Consider the following 6,000-nt stretch of genomic DNA (forward strand, 5'->3'; position numbering starts at 1 on the left):
CATAATTAACATCAATTCTATCAAATAAGTGAATTTTTACCACCTCCAATTCCATCTGCAGAAAAATTCCTTGTGAATTTATGTTTTAACTTGAAAATTTAGAACTTGAGATTAGATATTTTTATACTTAACCCCACTTGAAACACTTAAAATTTCATGAAGCAAAGTCAGGGTGTTTCCTCATACTTCCAAACTCAAAGTTTTAAAACTGTGTAGTTTTTAATGCTCAGTCCTATTCCCTCGAGTTCTGATGAGTTTGAGAATATTGCTGCTTTTGTTTAGCTGAGCAGGAACCTACTCAAGATCCTGTAAGCATCTCTGTGTTGCTCTATGGACAAAAGAGATCACATCAAGTTTGGAAAAGGGGAAAATGGTTTCTAGAAATCCTTGGATACGACTCATCAGCCCCATAATCCTTTCAGGCCTGATACTACCTTGGAGACATTCTTGTTCAAATAATTGGTCTTTGTGAAAAATGAATAAATGTTTGGCAAATAACTTTCTTGTCTATTTTAATTGTGTGTCTATCATAACTCAGGCAAGGTGTAATCATGTGAAAATGGAAATATATTCCTATTCACTTAAGGTATTTTCTTACAAAAAGGGGAGGTGAACACCTATTTCCTCACCTATTTTCCCAGTTGGGGGTGAATCCTGAATTATCTCCATCCCCATATGGGTTCTCTTTCCAAATATTTTTTATTCTTAACTTCATAGCTTTCTGTGGCCTTTCTGGCAGAGACTCACTAATCATGCCAAATACTGCCACTCCTAATGTTTGCTAACATTTCCTTCTGATAATGCAGCTGTTTCTTGGTCCCTGATGCTTGATCAGTGAATGGTAGAAACAAAAGTTAAGGGCTGGCAGTTTGGCCTAGTGGTAGAGTGCTTGCCTAGCATGCACAAATCCTTAGGTTCGATTCCTTGGTACCACATATGCAGAAAAAGCCAGAAATGATCCTGTGGTTCAAGTGGTAGAGCGCTAGTCAAGCTCAAGGACAGTGCCTAGGCCCCGAGTTCAAGCCTCAGGACTGGCAAAAAAAAAAAAAAGTTTTAAAACTTCAACACCATAGACATTGCATTAAGCTACATAATCCATGTGATGACTGAATCAGAAAACATTAAGTAAATAAGGGTGATGTATTAAATTTTCATGATCCAAATGCTCCCTTGCTACTGGCTAGAGTCTATATGCATTATTCAGTTTAGTAAATAAGGGAAAAAATCAAGAGAATCCTAACTAGGTCTTTTCCATTATAAATGGATATCACTACTACCAATTATGAAGATCATGAATGAGAAATCTGCTTAAAATACTCTGTATTTTGCCCAATTGAGTAAAGTAGGACTTCATGCAATTAGGACAGCTTCTCTCTCTCTCTCCCTCCCCTCTTCCCTCTCCCTTCCTTTCTCCCTCTCTCTCCCTTTTTCCCCTCCTCTCTCCCCCAATCTCTCTCATACTCTCTGTTGCTTGCTAACTGGCTCCCTCACTCTCATTTTATTTTATTTTATTTTTTGCCAGTCCTGGGCTTAAGCTCAGGGCCTGAGCGCTGTCCTTGGATTTTTCTCAAGGCTAGAGCTCTACCACTTGAGCCTCAGCATCACTTCCGGCTTTTTTCTATGTATGTGGTGCCAAGGAATCGAACCTGGGTCTTCGTGAATGCTAGGCAAGCACTCTACCACTAGGCCAAACTCCTGCCCCCTCACTCTCATTTTAATACAAATAGAAGATGCCTACCAAAGACACAGCTAAAGAATCATCTAACAATGTTTTAGAAATTTGCTTCCTTCGAATGGTCTCTAACTGTAAATGATTTTTTTTTCTAATAGTATATTTTTCTTACTGAAGGATCTTCACAGAGAACCTAGAAGAGCCTCACTGGCTTTTCCCTGAGTTCTACTCAAAGGGTACTTATTTGGCAATATCCTTATAAATGCCCAGTCAGTCCTAGAATACTGCTGAAACTATAATTATCAGCTAATCTACAGTTGACAATAGTAATTATAGTACAAAGAAAAGCCCTTCAGACATCTTACAGTATTTTACAACATAAGGAAAACATTACTTTCCAAATAAAGTTGTTATGTCAGTTTTGATGCTATGATTTTGTTAAGTGTATCAGCTAACCCATGGCCTCTAGCTGTTCTTTTAGCACACACTGAGCAGGTCAATCCTCCTGTTCCAGCTTAATAATATATATGTATGGGAAGGACCTTAAGGATGTTGGGTAATGTGTGTGTGTATGTATGTGTGTGTGTGTGTGTGTGTGTGTGTGTAGGCAGGACCTTGAGGATGTTGGGTAATTATTTAACTATTAACTGAGAACTCTAGTAACTGGGAGCTCTAGTAACAACACACTGGCTGCTGCTGGAAGTTAGGTGGAAGGTTTAATATGCTATGATCAAAAATTGGGTCTCAGAGCCTGCTGGGGCCTACCGGCAGCAAATTGGGGTTCCTGAAATAGGGGGCAGGGACTGGAAAAAATAGAAGAGAGACAAACACATCGGGTCCGGGAGGTCTGCCGCCCAGGTAAAAACTGCAGCCTCGTTTATTGTCAACTCCAGGCTTATATCCCTTCTTGAAACCAGGGAACTTCCAGCTGTTACATTCATATGGTAAATCTCAGGTCATTTAAACAGAATAAGGCCATAAAACAATAAGACAATAAAGCCATTGTCTGATGCAAATCAAGGTACAATTTGATTCCACTCTGGCTCCCAACAAGAGCCGGCTGGACTTGGTAGCTCATGCTTATAAATCCTAGCTACTCAGGAGGCTGCAATCTGAGGATCAAGGCTTAAAGCCAGCTGGTGCACAAAAGGATCTGAGACTCTTATCTCCAGTTAACCTCTAGAAAATGGGAAGTAGGGCTTGGCTCAAGGGTAGGGTGGTAGCCATGAGCTGAAGAGCTCAGGGACAACACCCAGGCTGAGTTCCATCCCTATGAACCACCCCCCACTAGCGTGGCCTAGGGGTAGTGTGCTCACCTGGCACTCACTAAGCCCTGGGTTCTATTCCCTAGAACCACATACACAGAAAAAGCCAGAAGTGGTGCTGTGGCTCAAGTGCCACAGTGCCAGCCTTGAGCAAAAGGTGTCCACGGACAGTGCCCAGACCCTGAGTTCAAGCCCCAGGACTGGAAAAAAAATTAATTAATTAAATAAAAATTAGGTTTCTGTGTTATAAGCTGAATTGTGTCCTCACACAGATTCATATGTTGATGCCTGGCCCTCAGTAATTTCATGCATGGAGATATCATGTTTAAAGATATAATTAAAATGTGCTTGTTAGTTTGTGTCCTGATCCAATATGACTGCTATTGTTTCATAATAAAATAATAAAGTTAATAAAATAATAAAAGGGAAGTTGAGTGGGAATGATACAAAGACATAGGGACAGGATGGTCATCTGTAACTAATACAGAAGCTTGAAACAGATCCTTTCCTGATGACCCTCAAGAAGATGTTGGACCTGGATCTTGGATTTCAAGCTCCAGAACTATGAAAAAATGAATGCCTTTTAAAAAAATCCATTAGTCTATGGTACTTTGTAAGACAACCCTAGCAAATTAAAGTAGAATTATGATAGGTAAGCCTATGTGTATTATGATGACCCTTTGATAAACATGTCTGACTGCTTAAAAATATTCTGAATAAATCCACCATCATTTCTATAGTGTAGGAGAAAGAATGCTATAAAAATTAAATGCCTAGAGTTTATTCAGTCATCTGTTCATTCAACAAATATTTATTGCATGTAATATTGTACTCCTATTATGTGCCAGACATTGTTCCAAGCAATACAGTGGCAAGACAATTTCAACTTTTTTCCTTTGGCTTACTATCTGGATTTGTAACTTTGTGTAAGCTATGTGGGTTTTCTGAACTCAATTGTTGTATCATATAGATGATTTTCAAGACTGGGGGACCAGAAGAAAAAGTTTGAATTCTGACATTCAATTTGTTCAACTGAAATTCTCAGTAACTCAAATAATCTTTATCCCAATGTCTACCTTTTAACTAATACAAAAAGACCAAATTAGCTAATATGCAACAATGAGAACCTACTTCAGTTTCACAAATTTATTTCTTGGCCAACTAGTCCTGAAATTCCCTCTGTCTCCCCAAGCTCTTCCTAACCACCCAGGGTTATTCATCAAGGCAGAGAACTCTAAAGTGATTCCATTTTCTTTACCCCAATACTACCAAAGATCTTTGCCTTTAGGATTTATTAACTTCACAAATGCACTTATTATCGCAATTGTTTTCTAAGGAGGAAACTCTTAAGTCCTAGAATTTAGTCCAACTAAAATTCAGTGGATATTAGTGTTAGTATGACACTACTTTCTGAAGATTTTAATCTATGTAATATGATATAAGCATATTTCCCTTGCTAGTAAAGAGTTTAAAGCTGCTTGCAACAATCTGAAACCGAACTAAAAGATAAATATTTCTGAGCTGGTTTTTATTTTCTGAACCCTCAGGATGTCCATGGCAAGCATTCAACTACAAAAATTTTAGAAATCTGATTTGCCAATACTCCCCTTAAAAAATATGTAGCATTTTTTTACAAGATAATGTCCAAATTCTTTTGTTTGGAACAAAAGACCTGTCACATTCGAGTGTCAATCTATCTTTTACCCTTTGGATTCCACACTATCTCAGAACCACCATATGTATTTTCATTTCAAGACATTTTCCTTACTTCAAAGAAATATTGGTATAGTTTTATCTACTGGAATACCTCTTTTCTTACTATCAGGTCCATTCCTACTCAGTCCCATCTACTGTCTAAAATCTTCCTTAATCACATTGATACACAACAATATTTCTCTTCACTGAGGTTCTAAGATACCTATTATCTTTGCTACTCATTATGTGATTACAATAGTCTGCCTTAGTTGACTTTATACCTGCTTCTTCTTCTTAACGAGATGTAAATACCTTGTAAACAAGAGACTACAACTTGGATGGCTTTTATTTTGTACATTCTTTCCATTTTAAGTAATAAACAACAGCTCTAGGAAATCCTAAGGAAATATAAATATATTTGGGGGGATATATGTTCGGGGATTCTTGGTTTTCTAACAAGCCTTCTTAACTTTATCCTACTATCTCAAGGAGTTTTAAGACTTAGATGCATAAAATGAGGCATTCAATAACTAGGTGTAAATGAATGACTTAATACAGCTTTTTACAATTCTTTTCTGCCTAGGGCCTCTATTGTCCATTTGTACAAAATGCCATTCCTCACTCTGTATATTGAAGCCCTAATTCCTTTATCTTATCTTGAAAATCTCTCAACTTCAGGCATCACTAAGACATTGCTAGAATATAGATGATTTCTTCTTTGGTTTATTATAGTTCTACCTGAGTACTGGAGTCGCTTTGTTTACTAAACATCCCTTAGTGTGGTAAGAATGCACAAGTAGACCAAAGAAAAGGTGATTTCTGGTCATATATATCAGAAACAGAAGTGAGATTTCAATTCCAGACTCTGAATGGCTCCTTACAGAGATTTGAATTTAAATACAGTACATAAATATTTACCTTATGTATCAAATTTCTACAACTCTTGAGCACAGTATTTTAACATGAGACTAAGAACGCTTCACTGTGACCATTAGGAATATTTTCCTCTTGAAAAAAGAAATGGAGTTGTTGAAATAATAGACCATAAAATCTGTATCACTCAAGTTTCTCCAGAGAAATAGAAACAATCTCATTAATAAAGCATGTGCATAGAGCCTGATCTGACTAAGCTAGGATTCTTTACCATTAGCAGGGAGACAGCATAGTACATAGAATGAACTTAAGGTTTAACAGTCTTCATAGAGTACTATAAAATCTCTCTTTTTGTCTCTCTATGTCTCTCTCTCTGTCTTTCTCTTGGCAATACTGGGGAACTCAAGACCTCATCCTGTGTTTTTGCTTGAGGTTAGCCTTAATCTACAATTCTCCTCCTTATACCTCCCACATAGCCAGGATTTCAGGAGTGAC

Source organism: Megascapheus bottae, chromosome 10 (genome assembly GCF_031878675.1).
Source record: "Megascapheus bottae isolate mThoBot1 chromosome 10, mThoBot2.hap1, whole genome shotgun sequence".
In the NCBI taxonomy this organism is placed as follows: domain Eukaryota; kingdom Metazoa; phylum Chordata; class Mammalia; order Rodentia; family Geomyidae; genus Megascapheus; species Megascapheus bottae.